At 41.9% G+C, this 21,425-nt stretch overlaps 1 protein-coding gene across 8 annotated transcripts in view; it reads right to left on the bottom strand.

The window, feature by feature from the left end:
- Positions 1–20,928, bottom strand: part of MARCHF8 (membrane associated ring-CH-type finger 8) — a 182,618-nt gene extending 161,690 nt beyond the window's left edge. For 6 of the 8 annotated variants that reach the window (XM_072130870.1, XM_072130869.1, XM_072130871.1 and 3 more), the window contains exons 1-2: positions 20,791–20,928; positions 20,367–20,493 (exon numbers count right to left, since the gene is read on the bottom strand). The gene's annotated coding sequence lies outside the window, so the exon portion shown is untranslated. The remainder of the gene's footprint in view (positions 1–20,366; positions 20,494–20,790) is intronic. The other 2 variants (XM_072130873.1, XM_072130874.1) reach the window with 2 other exon arrangements.
- Between the last annotated feature and the right edge of the window lie 497 nt (positions 20,929–21,425).

The following is a 21,425-nucleotide window of genomic DNA, read 5'->3' as shown; positions in this document are numbered from 1 at the left end:
CAGTACCAAGAACACAAGAAAATGTTTGTGGACATTTAAATAGAGTCTTAGAGCGGCATTTAACATATAAAGCTACAGATAGTATTAAGTACTGACCAGGGTGATCAGTGGGATTTGTGTTGTTGTAAGTAGCAGCAGGACTGTGAAAGATGCATTTATATTTCAGGATTGTAGCTATACTTGGAGGACTGAAATATCACCTCCAACTACTGCAATATTATATCAATGCATTAAAACTGCTCACACACACACACACCAGAGTTCCATACTGCTCCATGTCCAGTTACAATCCTGGAATATAAATGCAATTTTCCCAGTCCTCCAGGACTGCTGTCCAACACTGTTTGCAGCTTTGTATGGTCAAAAGCGTTGGTAGGCTCCTTTTAAAAGTGTTTTACAAGGCCAAATCTAATTTTAACACCCTGGTATTGAAAATGGCTTAACCTCATAGCTGTAATCACAAATTGCAGGGTATCCTACAGGTACCAGCCTACTATCATGCACCCAATGCAATCTCTCTCATTGGGTATCATCCCTATTAATTAAAGGAAATCTACCATCAAAATCCATCATGACAAACCGGGGCACTTACTCATAGATCCAGACACTGTGACCGCAATAATCGTTTTTTTTTTTTTTTTTAAATTTGTGTTATCCATGACCTCCCTTGCTTCTAAAATCAACCTGAAGCCCAAATGGCGCTTCTGGGTTTTACCAAAGCCCCTCCATGCTGTAGCTTCAATGGCTGTTACACTGTGCGGTAGCACTTCACTTCACCTCTGCTGCAGTGAAATTACTTCGGAGCTAAGGGGGAGTGGAGAAATTGTCTGACTCAGCAAAAGGGGCTAGTAACACCCACAGAGCCCTTGACTTTAACTTTAGAAGCAAGGAGGCCATGGACAACAAAAATAAGAAGATTACACAGTCAGTGTCTGGATCTATGAGTAAGTGTCCCTGGTTTATCATGATGGATTTTGATGGTAAATTTCCTTTAACCCCTTAACGCTCTGCGCCGTAGCTCTACGGCGCAGAGGTATACGGGATGTATGAAGAGGGCTCACGGGCTGGGGGTTTTTGCATTTTGCACAAAACCCCCACCGCTAATAACCGTGGGCGCCGCCATCTTTTTTTCGATCGCCACGCCCCCGAACGTCATCGGGGGGCGGCGATCGGTTACCATGGTAGCCTCGTGTCTTCTTTTGACACGAGGCTACATGGTTCACGCAGGTTCGTTACAATGAGCCAGTGGCTCATTGTAATGTATGACCTGCAAAAATGCCATATATTGCAATACTGTAGTATTGCAGTATATGGTAGGAGCGATCTGACCATCTAGGGTTAATGTACCCTAGATGGTCTAAAAAATAGTGAAAAAAAAAAGAAAAAAAAAAGTTTAAAAAATAAAAAAAATTAATAAAATATTAAAAGTTCAAATCACCCCCCTTTCCCTAGAACGGATATAAAACATAACAAACAGTAAAAATCACAAACATATTAGGTATCGCCGCGTCCCAAAATGCCCGATCTATCAAAATATAAAAACGGTTACGGGCGGCGGTGACCTCCGAGGCGGTAAATGGCGCCCAAATGTCCGAAATGCGACTTTTACACCTTTTTACATAACATAAAAAATGAAATAAAAAATGATCAAAATGTCGCACAGACCTCAAAATGGTAGCAATGAAAACGTCGCCTCATTTCGCAAAAAATGACCCCTCACACATCTCCGTGCGCCAAAGTATGAAAAAGTTATTAGCGTCAGAAGATGGCAAAATTTTTTTTTTCTTTTTTGTACACATTCGTTTAATTTTTGAAAATGTATTAAAACACAATAAAACCTATATAAATTTGGTATCACCGCGATAGCACCGAACCAAAGAATAAAGTATACGGCATGTTATTTGGAGCGAAGAGTGAAAGTCGTAAAAACTGAGCCCACAAGAACGTGACGCACGTGTGTTTTTTTTTTTCAATTTTTCCACATTTGGAATTTTTTTCAGCTTCGCAGTACACGGCATGTTAAAATAAATAACATCACCGGAAAGTAAAATTTGTTACGCACAAAATAAGCCCTCACACAGGTCTGTACACGTAAAAATGAAAAAGTTATGGATTTTTTATGTTGGAGAGCGAGAAATCAGCCAAAAAACCCTGCGTCCTTAAGGGGTTAACAGGGGTCTAGTCTAAGCTCGGTTACCATGTTCATTGTTAGCCAAAAGTCCATGTAAGTGAAATGTATTAATTATCTCTCACATATAGTTAGTTACTGTCCTAGTCTTTGTAGTTCCTGAATATTGTTTTCTTACTACTTTGTAGTTAGTTAGTAGTAGCTACTATTTTGTCATATTATTAATCCTAGAGTTTTGCCAAGAACTTTTGTAATCTCAGTACAGACTTCAGAAAAGAAACTCTATTCCCCATGTATCCCATACTGCATAGTACGCCCACGTTTACACGGTTTGTTTGTCGTTACTTTTCTTTACTTCTCAGCCATAGAGCACCAGATCTCAGCCAAGGGAAACATTTCAGTATTTTTAGGGGTGATTTCCGTGTATTGCTGCTGGGATTTATCCATTGCCACACACTAAACAAACGAAGCAAAACAAGAAATCCTGCTGTGTGCCGCTACAAGTGTTCAGTGCCCTTCCAACTTATCTCTGTAATAAAAGGTCCCGAATGAGCCAAATAGGAAACCCAGCCTAATACGTCTCCATAATATGTGACAGAAACAAATGTAGAAAAGGAGGAACCTTCATACAATCTGTTTATAGATTCCAGGTCACATCACTAGGGCCAGGGTCCAGGAAACAGCTTTCTGAAATGTTGCAATCATTTTAGCCAAAAACAGGGATTGGGTCCTAACGTTTGAGACCATAAATGTTACATAGGTGCACCGGACCTCCTCTCATGTACATGTATCCGAGTATTAATCGTAGGGGAGAAGGTGCTGCTGCACTCAGCTATATACATTGCATTAGCACGTGTCCCATGCAGATAGCATGTATATACAGAACTAGAGATATCCACAGTTCTAGTGACAGGTTCACTATAAATGTTATTTTTAGCTGGTGACCGTTTCCAATAGCTTATTTTCAAAAATGCCTTTGTCAGCATTCTGAGACATTTTAGTACTTTATATAAGTTTCATTCACATTACCTGTCTTCATGCCAGCAGCGTGTGAGGAGTCCCCAGGGAGGAGGCACCTGTTCCCACCAAGGGACTCGCCACATGCTGCTGGCAGGGAGCCAGTCATCAGAAATTGGGCTAATAAACCACTATTAGTGTGTTGTGAAGCCGCTGAGCAGGTTCTAGATGATGTTTCTTTCATGGCATCATCCATCAAATCAACTTTGAAGACATAAGTTAGATGTATACACATGGAAGACCTCACTTCCTCTCTTCATGGCACATATTCCAAGTTCAATAAAACCTGGCAATCATGGATCCTTTTTCAACAATCTACTGAGTACAGACAATCCATTTGAGACATTGGAGGGGTCTCTCCTCCAGTCTTTCCTAAACCTTGGTCTGGACGCTCCCCCCTATATTATCCTTCTCATTCTATCCTACACCTTTTCCTTCCCCCTCTCCCTTCTCTAACTTCTCACAGCCCTTCCTTGCTTATGAGTAGCACTTAAAGTGATCATATGCAATTCATATGCGATTCATATATGACCTATTGTTAAACCGTTATCTTCTTTTTCATGTATACTGCTAATGAGACAAGGACTGCGTTCCTGTCTTCTACTTGTGTTCCGGATACCAATAAAAGCAAATTATAAAAAAATAAGTTAGATGTATAAAGTCAAGGAGGCGGAGAGTTTATCCCTTCTTCTGAACACCTCTTCCCACATGATGTACATCATGCATCGGACGTCAGGAATTACAGTAAAGGAGTGTTTTAAGACAGGGAGAGCTTGACTTCAGTGTTAAATTCTCCGCCTCCTTCACTTCATAAAACCAATTTACATCTCACTTCAAAGTGGATTTTCTGGATGACGCCACCGCACCAGGCCATGAAAGCAACATCATCTAGAAGCTGCTCAGTTGCCTGACAATGTGCTGCTAGGCCAATTTCTGATGACAGGTTCCCTTTAAATACAGATCTCAATTCCCGACCATATCGTTATCAGTAAAAATCTCCATTTCTGTTTCACTTAGATACACAATACTGATATGGCATTAAAAGGGGGAAATGGTGATGGATTGACACTGTACATATTTAGGCAATGGGTTTATAACATTTTATTGCCTAATGGGAAAAGTGACAATAAAGCATACTTTAGTTATTTATCTAGTAATTCTATAAAAAAAATGAAAATAACAAACTCAACATTTTTATTCATGTAAAGCCGAGCAGAACAGAAATGCAAAAGTTGACCTGGACATACATGCAACAATGACCCCCAGTCACAAATTGGTTAAACAACATTCACTTCCAACCTCACCAATCCCATGCGACTCTTGATCAGACGTGTTTCCTGCCACGTTCTATTGCTCATAATTTACGGACACCTGAACTGTCGAAGAACCACTTTCCAGTTTTTTTACATCAGCCTGACGTATACTGAAATCTGTACGTTTAAAAATGTACAAAAACGGGTGCATTTTGTGTCATCAGTCTACGTTTATTTGAGAGGGTATGGAGTGGTTATGATGGGGAGGGTGGAGGGGGCTGTTAATGACTTCACAGCCCCCTCCAACCGCTGGCAGCCAGCAGGATAGGGGGGTATCTATCACACTGGAAGCAGAATTTACACCTCTTGTGTGACGTCACCTCCCTCTCCACCATGATGTCACTCGAGAGCTATTAATAATTAGCAGCCCGGAGTGCCGGGACATCGCAAGCCCTTGCTCCGGGCTGCTTTTACAACTTTTTTTCAGGTATCCTGGCATGTCAAGCTTAAAGCAGACCAGCGCTGGGATTGAGGTGTAGAGGAGTATAGGTGAGTATCTGTAGTTTATTTTTACTTTACTTTAGTGGCAAATTTCCTTTAAGTCAGTTATACTGTAGGTAAAAAAAAAAAAATCTTAAGAGATCAGGGACTAATTTCTCAGTTTCCTTGTCATATTGGTATATAGCCTGGGCCGTATCACAAGGAGAAGAGAAGCTAAGGACTTTCCGTACATTTCCTGGTCCTATTCGCAGATCACAGCCAATAATAGAGGCCTATACAATACAATGGACTATAATATAAGCACTCTGTTTATGAAGACTGCCTGAAGTGCGTAATTGTCTCTTTTCACTGACGAAGACCAACGCCACAGGAAGATTTGAGTCAACTGCAGAAGATACCATGAATTATCCCAGGAGGCCGCCATCACAACACTGCCATCACAGCGCAGAACTCCATTCTGTAAGAGCGAAGCTGCTGCTCCATTGTCTTCTCTCCTGCTATGTTACCAGTAAGGTATGGTGAGGCACGTGCTGCTAACAGGAGCAGGGGATTTCCAGACAGTGACAAAATGTTTGGATTACTTCCCATAAAGTATAAAATATAATACTTCTAGAATTTTTCTCCAGGCTCAGAAGCCAATTTATACAGCAAAAAGGTTTTAAAATGTCACATAAAAGGAGGAGGTCTCACAGGGAGTGCGATACCTACAATATGCAGGTCACTAGGATACATTGTATATGACATTGTCTCTTAGTAAATGTACAGGAAAGCTTGGGCATAATAAGAAGGATGTGGAGCAAGTAGCTGCAGTATGTGGCAATTTCAAGAGGAACACCTAGCTAGTTAAAGGGACACAATGGAAGATGATGGCACACACCATATATTTGCGCCACAGACCACGTTATGGCGATGTGCAATTTATGATCCATAAGCTGCACAACGAGGAACTTAAAACTCCGTTCAGCCCACATATTGCAAAACCTGCAGCTCCGTGATTAGAAGGCGAAGCAGCTCTCATTCTTTAAAAAGACCATTTGATTAGGTGCATTATGAAGCAAACATACCTTGAGAATGCTGTAGCTACACTGATGCAGAAACATCAGTTTCTTCTCTTACCCCAAGTAAGCACTGCTCCAGAGAATGCTGTAATCACTGTGTTGTCTCTGACAGGCAGAATTAATCAAATCGCTGCACTATCCCCCACCTGCTGTGTAGGAGTCATCCAGCTCAGGTTGATTAGTCACTGGAGAGTTCAGGAAGCTCCGTGTAATGTGTTTACGTACTGCAGCCAGTCTGCACCCAGCTTTCCCAAGGTCCTGAATTTTAGAATAGTTTTTTTTTAGCAAAACCACTCGGCTCAGGGATTAAACAAGTTTTGTTTCTGCATCAGTGTAGCCAAGGCATTCTCAAGGTATGTTTGGTTCACAATGCATAAAAACAAATGGTTAATTTCCTTTAACTGGACGAAAGATTTCCATGCAGACTTAATAAAAATTATATATTAATTGAATTCATTATTTGCCTTCATCTTTATAATTATGTGATTCCATTATTGGTAATGTATCATGGCTTTATAAAGCAATGCTACTGCTGCTAAGACTAAAATCAAACCTGTTACCAGGAATGTCGTGTCTTTCTAGTGACAGGATCCAATATGTTATGCTGATATTAAAAATGCATTTGTCAGCGTTCTGAATACTTTCAGTAGTTTATAAGCTCTTTTTTCACAATACCTGGCTCCCTGCCAGCATCATGTGTGGAGTGCCGGAGAAGGGGCAGTTGTAGCCGGTGTCCCCTAATACATTCTTCCTCTCCTCCACACCATCCCCCACCTGCCCAATGCACATGAAAGTGGGGAGGGAGCCAAATGAGTGGAGAGGAGACCAACACAGGCACACAGGCTGCAGCTGCTCCCTCCACACACTGCTGCCAGGGAGCCAGGTGATGTTAAATAAATTTCAATACTGTAATTGAAGAAAAAAAATATTCAGAATGCTGATAAAGGCAGCCTTTGCTAATGTATACCGATTTTTAGTTTAACTGGCAACCCGAAGTCCTCAGTGAGTTATAGTTTCATATGTTAAATGATAACACACTATGTGGATAATTTCAAACCCTTATTAATACTCTGGATCAAGGATTGTAAACGAAGCACACTTACATACTAGTGTGTGCCCCCTCTTGCAGCATCCACTCTTATTTTAGCTTTCATTGTGGAAAAAAAGCCTTTAGAATTATGCATAATGAGCCCAATGGGCTCCAGGCTCCATAGCTGCTAATTGAGCCTAGTGCCCCTCATCATTTTTAAAGCCTTTAAAAAAAAATTAAAAAAAAAGGGCATAGGAAGCTAAAAGAAGAGGGGATTCAGCTAGAGGCGGCACACACTGGTGTGTAAGTGTACTTGGTTTACAATCCTTGATCCTGGTGGTAGATGTCCTTTACAGCTATACATAGGGTTAAATAGCTGTGGGGGATTTGGCCCAGTAGAGTCTGAGGTAGCGGGGTGTTGGGATGCAGTTCAAGACAGTGACACCAAGGTACAGTCCAAAACAGGTCTCGCCTGCGTTTATTGCAGCAGCAAAATAAAACAGCCTTTACATTCAGGCATTAAACAAACAAAATCCTAAACCGTCAGGGTGCTAACTAAACAGATTTTCTTTAACTCACCACTAGTACATAAAATAAGTCGCTGCTCCAGGCACAGAGGTCAGGGCTGTGTGCTCTCCAGCCTCCTTTCAGAGAGACAACACTCTCAGCTCTGCTCAGCGGCTTTATGCAGGCTGATTAGGCTGCTCCCACCACCTGTGTCCAAGGTGCTGGACAACACAACCTCAGCACTCAGGCCTCGCATAGTATGAAAACCTAGGGGAAACATACTGCCCATCCACAGTTAACCCCTTCAGTGTCTCACATAGCGTTGACAACAACTTATTGGTTCTGCCAGAGAGTTTATACATTAAATATTTACAGAATATATTGGTGAATGCTACAGTAAAAACTAACATGTTACTGTAACAAGACAAAAAAACTAAACACAAAACTTCTATGCCTTCTACTGGAAGGGAACGGAGAGAATTTCCTGTTTATAACTAGTGCATCTGTGTAGAGGAGGAGGAGAAAGAACTGCTTTTACTTTCATTTTTTTGGAGGGTTTTACCGCTATGGGGAGAATGCTACCTTTGAACTTTGGCTGTGTGAGTCAATTTAGTTCTTTGCTCAGTCAGAAAAACAGATTTCCAGCTGTGAGACACACAAACAATGAAGATAACCCGCGCAGATACCATAGCTCCATTATTGTACTGGAAAATAAAATAGCTCTGTATATAGCGGGACTTTTTCCTCCTCTCGGTCAGTGATGCCAAGTGTTATAGTTTCTAATATAAAACGCCAATGTTACCCACACACCATACAGCCATGTTCACACAATGGAACGTCATGCAGATTTGAGCGCTGAAATCCACGTTCAATCCATAAAAATCAGGCAAAATCATTGTGTGGATGGGTATCATTGTTACCTATAAATTTACATGAAAATCTGCCACAGAAAATACAATACTATGGACTGGATTGTGAAAACGTATGTGCCCATGTTGCTCCCAAATTACCAACAGATGAAATACAATACAGTAGATTCCAAGAAAATTGTTGGAGAATTTCTTAGATAGTGATTATCAAAGGGAAGAGCTCCGAATTCTTATAGGGGTGCAGACTTTAAAGGGGTTATCCGGGTTTAAAAAAATTCTTCTGGCCGGGCTGGGGAGGGCTATTTAAACACAATAAACATGTACTTACCTCCTCCGGTGCTGCCGATGTCCCGCGCCGCGGCCGGTCTTCTCGGTGCGCTGGTTTCATTACACCGGTGCACAGGGAGCTTCCGGCCGGCCGCATGCTCCCATGCGCACCATCTCCCAGCGCTTACAACGCTGAGAGATAGGGACGGATGGGAAGCTCCGTGTGCGCGGCTTCCGTGCCCCTGTAAACAAACAGGGGAACGGATCGAAGGGACCGCGGCGCGGGACATCAGCAGCGCCGGAGGAGGTAAGTCCATGTTTATTATGTTTAACTAGCCCTCCCCAGCCCGGCCATAAAAATTTTTTTACACCCAGATAACCCCTTTAAAAAGCTTCTGGGCCAAAGCAATTCTTACCATCAGAATCAAGCATGACCCACCATTGCCTATCCATACAAATGGCCCACCCTGTAAATGCTTTCTACTTGGTTATATCTTTACATACAGTGGGTATGTAATGTATTCAGAGCACTTTCATTTTCACTCTTTTTTCATTGCAGCAAATTGGTCAGATCATAAAAGCATTCTTATTTAAAACACTCGCTATCTAAGACCTCACAGCTCACAGTGCATGTCAGAGAAGAAGAGAATCAGGAGGTCTAAGGAACCGCCCAATGAAGACAGCATTGTGGCAAGTTGTGGCAAGGCATAGATCTGGCCAGGGTTACAAAATAATTTCTGCAGCACTCAAGGTTCCTAAGTGCGCAGTGGCCTCCATAATTTTTAACGGGAAGAAGTTTAGGACGACCACAACTCTTTTTCGACCTGGCCGTCCAGCAAAACTATACAATCGTGGGAGAAGAACCTCGGTGAGAGAGGTAAATTAGAACCCCAAGATCACTGTTACTGAGCTCCAGAGATACAGTAAGGAAGAATGTTACACAAAGTCACATAATCACTGCAGCCTCCACCAGTTGGGGCTTTATGGCAGAGTGTGGTGACAGATGCCTCTCCTCAGTGCAAGAAATATGAAAGCAGCATTCAGTCTACAAAAAAAAACAAAAAAAAAAAAAACAGATGAAGGACTCCCAGAATGTGAGAAATAAGATGTTCTAAGTGCATTTTGGAGAAAACCAGGCGCTGCTCATCACCAGACAAATACAATCCCAGCAGTGACACATGGTGGTGGCAGCATCATGCTATGGGCACAGGGACAGGACCACTGGTTGCAATTGAAGGAAAGATGAATACGGCCAAGTACAGAGATATCCTAGATGAAAGCCTCTTCCAGAGTGCTCTGGACCTCAGACTGGGCAGAAGGTTCACCTTTCAACAAGACAATGACCCCAAACCCACAGCTGAAATAACAATGCAGAGGCTTCAGAACATCTCTGTGACCGTTCCTGACTGCCCCAGCCAGAGCTCTCACCTAAGCCTAATTGAGCATCTCTGAAAAGACTTGAATATGACATCCACAAAATGTTCACCATCCAACCTGAGGGACCTGGAGAGGATCTGCAAGCAAGAATGGCAGAAGATCCCAAAATCCTGGTGTGAAAAACGTGTTGCATCATTCTCAAGAAGACTCCTGGCTGTACTAGCTCAAAAAGCTTCTCCTCAATACTGAGCAAAGGGGCTGAATACTTATGACCATGTGAGATTTCAGTTTTTCTTGTTAAATAAAATTAGCCAAAATATCTTCCCAACTGACTGCAATGAGACAAGAAGTGAAAAATTTAAGGGGGTTTGAATACTTTCCGTACCCACTGCAGATCTGTTACTTACATTGGTCATCCATTGCCTCCTTCTTTCTGCAATGCACCAAGGGTCAGAAGCCCTCTGGTGCATTACAACTGGCGCTCCAAGACACCACCGGAGCCTTTCTGGCTCATTAGTATAATTTTAAAAGCCGATTTTAAAAAAGGAGGTTATGGGTAACAAATAGAAGATTTTGACAGATGACAGATTTTTGTAGAATTTGTAGATTCTAAGCTTTCTGTAACGTCTTATATTGTGTGTTTATGTAGGCCACAATTAGTAAAGCGCAGCGGAATATGATGGTAACATAATAATAGAGATTTATTGTGTATTATAATCTCTGCCATCTTGGTTGCCAGTTCCCGCTGTCAGTAGAAGTTGCTTGCTGTGCTCCTGCAGGTTGCGGAGTCCTCTGTGACCTCAGAGTAAGCAGTCCCCGCTACAACCACTTATCATTCAATAAGACCTGGTCAGACTATTTCTTCGTATTTAGGATAAAATGTTCTTCTGAGCTGCGTTGTCATAGAAACAAAGATAGTTTATGCAGTTTGGCTAAAAGCTTGCATTACCAATAGACAGGGCTGACTGGCACAGTGTGTTACCTCTGGTTATCCTGCCAGTTTCACGCTCACCCACCAGTAAGATAGCGTTACGCTCACAAGCGAGAAGAACCTTCTAACCTCACACCTTTTCCCCGGCCAAAAGGCTTCTATTTACTCTCAAAATCATAAAAATATCATAAAGGAGGCAGTGAGAAACAACAAAAATATCTGTATCCGATACATTATTCTGCAAAATTCATTCAGACGGGCGTTTTTGACATCAGTATGCTCTCAATTTTTTTGCAGAAAGCATACTGACCCATTGATTTCTAGGGGTCTGTTCACATGTCAGTTCATTTTCTTACATGCGGACCTCCAAAGAAGTCAATGAAGCAGAGAAAAAAACAACAGTGGCAGCCAGACGACATCTGTACGCGGTCCGGTTTTCTCAAACCTTGCAAAGACAGAAAATAGATTAGAAAACCATACTTTTCTAGCGCATGTGAAAAAAACAGATGGCGTATGGATGTAAAAATAACGGATGTGGACACGCAAAAGACACGCTTGCTTAAATGAGCCCAAACTTGTGTGGAGACCGGATTAGACGTAGACATGAGTGGAGACCCCATGTGCATCATAGGAGACGCGAAGAACATCACATGATCCTATCCTTACACTAGGTACTGGGGATAATGGAGTGCAATTTCCAGACCAGTCCAGAACAGCAGTACGGACACCCGATGACTCCCATAGAGGGACCATTACAAATCACACATCTCCCAAGACCAATTTGGGAAAGCAAAAACAAATACGACTTTACCGTCCACCTAAAGAGGTTTAAAACCTAAAAGGGCAAGGCTCTGGGGCATCCGCTTAGCCCCTGGCGGTCAATCATACAGCCAATGCATCTTACAACCACTTAGTGTCTGCCATTGTTGCTTCGCTGGCCATCAGATCGATCATTGTGGCTTTGTTGTTTTAATTAATATCTGGAAGCAATTTTTTGTGACTTTTAAGTTGCAATTTGGGGGTCTTCGAGGCATTTTTCTCACATACCAGTGGGGTGAGCCTGGAATGGCTTGATGACTTTTTAAAAAGTTGTAGTTCATAAATGAGGCCTTGCACTAGCCAAGAGAATGAGGAGCTTGCCAGTAAATTCTATTATGGGCCCAAAAAGTAGCAGAAATCCTCTTGCAGCCTTTCTTTGCAAACTTTTGAAACAAAAAAGTCTTGGAAAAACAACAATAAAATTCCCCCAATAGCTTATTATACCACTGACACTGTTAGTGTCTCCAAAATGGGGGAAGGCTTCCCTCGTTGTGCCCCACCAGATAGCATGACTTAGGGGGTGAAAAGGGGGAGAAGGAGGGATATTTGATGCTGTTTAAAAACCACTTTTTTTTTTTATAATTACTTGGCGTGATTGGACCATTTCACTTTTAGTGATTCTTAGAATTGGTGTATACATATGTTAATGACACCATCAGGTCTTCTTTATAAAGCTATCAACATCTTATAGCTCTCAGTAATCATTATTTGTAAGCCAACGTAGGGAGTGGGTTAAAAACACTAGGAAAATAGGTTGATTTGGGTTCGGTTATACTTTTTCTGTGAGTAGGTTCCACTTCTGGTTTAAGCTTTCAAATACTGATGCTAAATGCTGATCAAACACTGACTGTGTAATAGTGGCCCTATAGGGGACCGTTTAACACCTCCACCAATTATTTAAAGGGAACCAATCACCTTTTTGAATTGTACATTTTCATGCAGACACAGTAATGGACATAGGAAACATGTTTTTCAATTTATTTTGTGTGCAATGGTTTCAAAACTAAATTATATTAAACTTTACCTGGCTCCCTGCCAGTGCTGACAAGCGAGTCCCTGGGGCGTTTGGGCAATTATGCAGAGTCAGTGCTGGCAGGGAGCCAGGTAAAGTTCATTTTCACAACCATTGCACACAGAATGAATTGAAAAGTATGCTTCCCATGTCCATTACTGTGTCTGCGAGGATATTTACGATGCAAAAAAAGGCTTCTGGTGACAGATTTGATTGAAATCTAAGAAATGGGTGCAGTATTGTTACACGCTGGTGTGTGTCCCCTGTTCTTCCTTAAGTTTTGGAGAAAATTGTATTTTAAAATTATACAAATGAGCCACAAGGGCTCCTGTTTTATTACAGAAACCCTGCCAGCTCTGTTGTCTGCTCATTGTACATGTATCTGTTTGGAGTTACTGCCCACCTACTCCCTCACAGGCCAAAGAGCCAGCGATGCCTTAACTGATAGAAAATGGAGCCAGATGGGGCTTATGTGATGTAGATAGGAGCCCCTGAAGCCCACTGCTTAACTTTAACCCCTTACCGATGTATGACGTTTCTGTACATCACACGTCAGCTCCTACTGTACGGAGAGGGCTCTCAGGCGGAGCCCTCTCCATACAAGGTGGGCGTTTGCTGCATGTTGCAGCATGCACCCACAAGTAACACCCGCCGTCGGTGCTAGCACAGATCATGGGTGTTAAACCTGTAAATGCTACTGCCAAAGGTGCTGGAAGCATCAAAATCCTGACGGCGCCACCATATTGCATTTGATAGCTGCCCCCTGTGGAGTCATCGGGTGGCTGCGTTCAGTTACTATGACAGCCTCGGGTCACACAAAGACGGCCTGATTTTTAGTATGGCAGTATATGGTAGGATTAGACAACCTAGGGTTAAAGTATCCTAGGGGGTCTTAAAAATAGTAAAAAATTTTTTAAAAAGATAAAAAAAAAAAAAGTTCAAATCACCCCCTTTTCCTAGAACTGATATAAATTTACAGTAACAATCATAAACATGTTAGGTATCGCCAGGTACAAAATGTCCAATCTATCAAAATATAATAACAATTTTCCCCCGCCTTTAACCCTGTAACAGAAAATAGTGTCCAAAGTCGAAAATGACACTTTTTTGACATTTTGAAAAATTCTATAAAAAGTGATCAGTCCTTAAAATGGAAGCATTGAAAAGTTATTAGCGCCAGAAAATGGCAAAATGAAGAATTTTTTTGTACAGGAGGTTTTAATTTTTCATTAAAAAAAAGCAGACATGTCATTTGGGGCGCACAGTAAAAGCCGTAAAATACAAGCCCACAAGTAGATGGTGCACATGAATTTATTCACCAATTTCACTACAGTTGGAATTTTTCCCGCTTCCCAGTACACGGCACGGAATAATAAATACCATCTCAGAAAACAAGCCCTCACAAAGCTCTTTACATGTAAAAATAAAAAAGTTAAAGCTTTTGAAAATGGGAGTGAAAAATGGAAATGCAAAAACAAAAAAAGAGCCAGGTCGTAAAGGGGTTCAAAGATGATCATCTCCAAATCGAGGCCAATAAATCATTTCGGCACTGCCCTTTAGGTTTGCATTTATTTTTCTGAAGCTCTCACTGTTCCTGCCATTAGTTCTGCTGACCAATATGCCGTCCTATATATTAGGTGAGTGGTCCCGGGCCCGACTAGACAACCTGTCATCACAGAGCCCAATTTGCATATTGGCATTTATTTATATGTTTTTATATATAGGCGGTCCGACTTACAGACGACCCCTAACGGACCTCAGGTAATTGGTAATTTACTGTACTTTAGCCTTAGGCTACAATCAACAGCTATAACAGTTATTTAAGGTGTTTGTAATGAAGCTTTATTGTTAATCCTGGCTTTTATATCAATCCAACATTTTTAAAATCCAATTGTCACAAAAACCCCAAAAAAAAAATTTAACCCTTGGACTCCCTGTAATCCCAAACAACCTTGTTTTGTAATATAATTGATGTCATTGTATTAGGTTGTGCCATAGAGAGGACACAGTCTGGATTTATAACGTCTGACACTAGGGCGACGCATGTGAGGGGCAACTCCAGTATTTGGGTGAATAGGAGATGGACACAATTACCTTTCACAATATGCTATTATTTGATGTCAGCAGATACGACCTGCGTGCAGAAGCCAGAGCGATGGAAAGTTATGCAAATCACGTTAGGCGGTGGCTGGAGACTATTTCAGTAGGTACCGGCTGCAAAAAAAACCTGCACAGGATTTTTGCTACATAAATCTCACCTCCGATTACAACAAAATTCTTATGAAAAAAGGGCCATTTTAACGGGGACATAGTAAGAGGTGTATTAAATCATCACTGCTCAACTTTATTATCCCTTGTACTGTGGATAGGGGAGAGTGAGAAGTTTGAATATTTTGTTTTTACGCCTTTAAGAAATCAGCTATTTGCTCAGCTGTCTCACATAATCATTGTCAGAAAGAGGAAGCAGAAGTCAAGGATTGCTAGAACTTTGTACCGTAAAACCAGCACATTATGATGGGGCTACAACTTCTTGTAAACCTACAATCTAGTTTTTCCTGCACTTAGGCTCCTTAATTTGTCAGTTTTTCGCAGAAAGATGCTTTTCCATGGGCTCATACACACAGCTGTGGTTTCTATAGCCTCATGTATGGACCGATCTGGACAGTCTTCACTACCTATGTGCAGGTATATTTAAAGGAAATCTACTACCAGGATGAAGGATTGTAAACAAAGCACACTGACATACTGGTGTGTGCCAACTGTAGCAGGATCCACTCTTCTTTTAGATTCTGATGCCCTTGTTTATAACAATAAAGGCTTTAGCCTTTAAAACCTATGGAGCCTGGAGCCCCTCAGACTCATTTGCATAATTGTAAAAGCTTTATAAAAAACAAACCAAATAAAAAACAGGGAATAAGAAGCTAAAAGAAGAGCATATCTTGGCAGAGGGAGTGGACACCAGTATGTCAGTGTGCTTGGTTTACTATCCTGGTGGCAGATTCCCTTTAAGTAAATACTTGTATTTCCCATTAAGGGGTTTTCCCACGAAACAAGTTAGAACCTATTCAAAGCATAGGGCCTAACTTGCTGATTGTGAGGGTCTCAGTGATAGGACCACCACAGATCACGTAATAGGTTCTGATGTACCCCAGTTAGACCCCTTGTCGCTCTCCTAGATGCCCGGAGCAGCCAGTTGCTCATGGTCGTTAATCTCTATGGAGCTGATGGAGATTGCAGAGTTTGGCAATGAGAGCCCCCCCCATATTTTCTTAGACTTATGCATTGTCCCATTCCTTCTGATGTCATTTAAATAAACTGACATCTGGGTGTGACCATTCTCCTTATATGGTTAACACTGATTGGACAGTATCAGACTGTGTAAAGATAGTACAGTTAATTATTCTAATAGAGAAAAAATACCTAAAGTATCAAAAAAAGACTGGAAGGGCGACAGGTTTTCTTTAAACTGCAGTAGATATTTTTTGTTGAATCGGTTATCTGGTTGAAGGCATCGAGGAACACGGCTCTGGCCAACATGGCCGAGACTCAGGACGTCCTGGAACACATCTGCCCCTGTTCACACACAGGACATAAATATGGCAGCCTGCAAATCTACTCACAGGAATGACTAATAATTTCTTTCCCCCACAGACACAAATGGTAATTGATTCCATCTCTAACAGGAAATATTTCTCACCAGTGATAACTATTGATTCTGGCTACTGGCCGGGGTAAAAGAGGAGACAATGGAGGAAGTGAGAAGACAAAGTGTGCATGTACACATTATACTCCATTTATATACATCCCCTCCAGAAATATGGAGAGCTCTCACAAAGATGTTGGGGGGCAAAAATTCCCCAGAAATCATATGGACAGCGACGATCCGAGGCGACCCAACGCCACACGCACAGTACAATGTTGTACTCTTATACAATACGCATTGGTGTGGCACTAATAACTGGCAGGGCATGCATCTGATGCCATACTACAATAGTGCCTGCCATAATATTCCTATACTTAGACTAGGGATCCTCTATCTCCCATATCCCCTTAAAGGGGATGTCCTCACTTTCACTCTTTTATTATAGAAATTCAGCAGAGGACTGCACCGGAAATGGGGCAGTAGCCTCCTGAAATCAATCCATCTTCCACAGATATAGGGGGGTCTACCTCATCCCAATCTCCCCTAAAAAGGGAAATAGCAGTTTATAGTTTTCTAGAAATTGTAAAAAACTGTTATGCAAGACAAAATAATTTTTTTAATATTTAAGCAAATGTGCTCCTCGGTGCACCAGGGGCGGGGCCTTGTCTGCTCCTGCACCAGTTTCTTAATTTTACAGTTCTTACTAATGGTAAACCCCCTTTTAAAACCCTTGGGGTACACAGGCAGATGACAACTAGTGACCTTGCAGGTGCAGCGTATAATCAGCAGATTTATCTATATACTGGTTCATACACTCATCACATGACCTCATCCCCGCAAGGTGACAACACAAAATAAAGGGAGCACCTTGACATCCAGGATGCCGCAGCAACCCCTGTAGTGCCCACTTGTTCTTGCTGGGACTTTTAGTTCTGCTGCAGATAAGACTCTAGGCTGCAGACAGTGCACACAGGAGTACATGGGCTATTACATGATATGACATGCATGCCCAACCTGAGGATGCAGATGGCATTATACATGCACATAGGGATAACCATAGGAACACTGCTCAGTGCTGGAGCCGAGGATGCACGTTGCATTACACAAAGGAATAGCTGGATATTACATGGACACACACACACGGCTTCGTGCTGGGGCTGGGGATGCAGGTTGCATTACACATTCATTGCTCATACATAGGAATAGCTGTATACACACACTGCTCCGTTCTGGAACTAAGGATGCAGGTTACATTAGACATTCAGACTGGTAGCATTACATATACATTGCACGTAGGAATAGCTGTATATACACTGCTCTATGAGGATACAGGAATAGCTGTATATACACTGCTCTATGAGGATACAGGAATAGCTGTATATACACTGCTCTATGAGGATACAGGAATAGCTGTATATACACCGCTCTATGAGGATACAGGAATAGCTGTATATACACCGCTCTATGAGGATACAGGAATAGCTGTATATACACCGCTCTATGAGGATACAGGAATAGCTGTATATACACTGCTCTATGAGGATACAGGAATAGCTGTATATACACTGCTCTATGAGGATACAGGAATAGCTGTATATACACTGCTCTATGAGGATACAGGAATAGCTGTATATACACTGCTCTATGAGGACAGAGGAATAGCTGTATATACACTGCTCTATGAGGATACAGGAATAGCTGTATATACACTGCTCTATGAGGATACAGGAATAGCTGTATATACACTGCTCTATGAGGATACAGGAATAGCTGTATATACACTGCTCTATGAGGATACAGGAATAGCTGTATATACACTGCTCTATGAGGATACAGGAATAGCTGTATATACACTGCTCTATGAGGAAACAGGAATAGCTGTATATACACTGCTCTATGAGGATACAGGAATAGCTGTATATACACTGCTCTATGAGGATACAGGAATAGCTGTATATACACTGCTCTATGAGGATACAGGAATAGCTGTATATACACTGCTCTATGAGGATACAGGAATAGCTGTATACACTGCTCTATGAGGATACAGGAATAGCTGTATATACACTGCTCTATGAGGATACAGGAATAGCTGTATATACACTGCTCTATGAGGATACAGGAATAGCTGTATACACACTGCTCTATGAGGATACAGGAATAGCTGTATATACACTGCTCTATGAGGATACAGGAATAGCTGTATATACACTGCTCTATGAGGATACAGGAATAGCTGTATATACACTGCTCTATGAGGATACAGGAATAGCTGTATACACACTGCTCTATGAGGATACAGGAATAGCTGTATACACACTGCTCTATGAGGATACAGGAATAGCTGTATATACACCGCTCTATGAGGATACAGGAATAGCTGTATATACACCGCTCTATGAGGATACAGGAATAGCTGTATATACACCGCTCTATGAGGATACAGGAATAGCTGTATATACACTGCTCTATGAGGATACAGGAATAGCTGTATATACACTGCTCTATGAGGATACAGGAATAGCTGTATACACTGCTCTATGAGGATACAGGAATAGCTGTATATACACCGCTCTATGAGGATACAGGAATAGCTGTATATACACTGCTCTATGAGGATACAGGAATAGCTGTATATACACTGCTCTATGAGGATACAGGAATAGCTGTATATACACTGCTCTATGAGGACACAGGAATAGCTGTATACAATGCTCTATGAGGATACAGGAATAGCTGTATACACTGCTCTATGAGGATACAGGAATAGCTGTATACACTGCTCTATGAGGATACAGGAATAGCTGTATACACACTGCTCTATGAGGATACAGGAATAGCTGTATATACACTGCTCTATGAGGATACAGGAATAGCTGTATATACACTGCTCTATGAGGATACAGGAATAGCTGTATATACACTGCTCTATGAGGAAACAGGAATAGCTGTATATACACTGCTCTATGAGGATACAGGAATAGCTGTATATACACTGCTCTATGAGGATACAGGAATAGCTGTATATACACTGCTCTATGAGGATACAGGAATAGCTGTATATACACTGCTCTATGAGGATACAGGAATAGCTGTATATACACCGCTCTATGAGGATACAGGAATAGCTGTATATACACTGCTCTATGAGGATACAGGAATAGCTGTATATACACTGCTCTATGAGGATACAGGAATAGCTGTATATACACTGCTCTATGAGGACAGAGGAATAGCTGTATATACACTGCTCTATGAGGATACAGGAATAGCTATATATACACTTCTCTATGAGGATACAGGAATAGCTGTATATACACTGCTCTATGAGGATACAGGAATAGCTGTATATACACTGCTCTATGAGGATACAGGAATAGCTGTATATACACCGCTCTATGAGGATACAGGAATAGCTGTATATACACTGCTCTATGAGGATACAGGAATAGCTGTATACACTGCTCTATGAGGATACAGGAATAGCTGTATATACACTGCTCTATGAGGACAGAGGAATAGCTGTATATACACTGCTCTATGAGGATACAGGAATAGCTGTATATACACTGCTCTATGAGGATACAGGAATAGCTGTATATACACTGCTCTATGAGGATACAGGAATAGCTGTATATACACTGCTCTATGAGGATACAGGAATAGCTGTATACACTGCTCTATGAGGATACAGGAATAGCTGTATATACACTGCTCTATGAGGACAGAGGAATAGCTGTATATACACTGCTCTATGAGGATACAGGAATAGCTGTATATACACTTCTCTATGAGGATACAGGGATAGTTGTATACACACTGCTCTATGAGGATACAGGGATAGTTGTATATACACTGCTCTGAGGATACAGAAATAGCTGTATACACTGCTCTGAGGACACGGGCTGCATTACATATACATTGCACATATATGGTTGGTATGTACGCACTGACCTGGTGTGGGAGGGTGTCCGGTGCTGTGGTGACAGGTAGGTGGGCGCAGGCTGTCACTGTGTAATCTCCCCACACACAGGAGGTCACAGCCTCCAGCAGATCAGGGAAGAGCACAATCCAGATGCTCCTGTTGACAAGCAAAGGCAGCCAATCATGTCACACAGTGTCACACGCAGTGCAGCCAATGAGAGCGCAGTGCACGGGGAGGCGTGGCCGCTGTAATGATGAGCTGCGCTGGGAGGTGTGTGGTTGGTTGCAGGGGAGATGACAGGCACATGGGCTCGATAATTGAACAATAAACTTTACTGAAAGATTAATGGATACAGAAAATGTCCATATAATGCAGATAGTAACGTGTCAGATAATGGGGCTGCAGGAATGTGGGTCTGTCTCCCTCTCCGTCCACACTGTCCTCAGACCTCACCTGCAGACTCTCCTTTCTGGTTCTGGGCCCAGTACTTTCTCTTCTTGATAGGGGCTCATTTCATAGCCAGGAGCACATAACCTCTTAGCAGCTCCTGTGACCTCTCACCCTGAATCACTTCCTTCTCCTGCTCCTTCCAGAATCTCCTCTTCTGTACTCCACCGCCATCTACTGGACAAAAATCCACACTGCAGCCCCTTGTTACATGTGTACAGGAGGCAATGTAACGCCCGAAGCCTCAAATTGTATGGGAGTGATCTCTCCCCTCTAGCTGGCCACGCCCCAAGAGGAAAGCTCATGTGTTGCCAACAAGGCAAAACGTTATCTCCTCCCCTTTGTTCTGACTGCTGTAGTACTCAAACAGATCACACACCAGCACATCATACTGAGTCCAGCCACAACTCTGGAATATAAATGTTTTTTTTCACAGTCCTGCTGCTACTAACAACACACAAGGTTATGATGAAACAGATTTCCAATGCCAATACTCTGTGTGAAGCAACCATTGAAACCGGTGTGAAACTTGCAGCAATATTCGACACTGCCCATTGCTGGAGAATGGCATTTATACTAATCATATCCACATTTTCATCCCATTGAAAAAAGCATCCTGTGTTCTGGTAGTCTTATAAAAA

This window comes from Engystomops pustulosus, chromosome 11 (assembly GCF_040894005.1).
Source record: "Engystomops pustulosus chromosome 11, aEngPut4.maternal, whole genome shotgun sequence".
Classification (NCBI taxonomy): Eukaryota; Metazoa; Chordata; class Amphibia; order Anura; family Leptodactylidae; genus Engystomops; species Engystomops pustulosus.
This window is presented reverse-complemented; position numbering and strand designations above follow the sequence as displayed.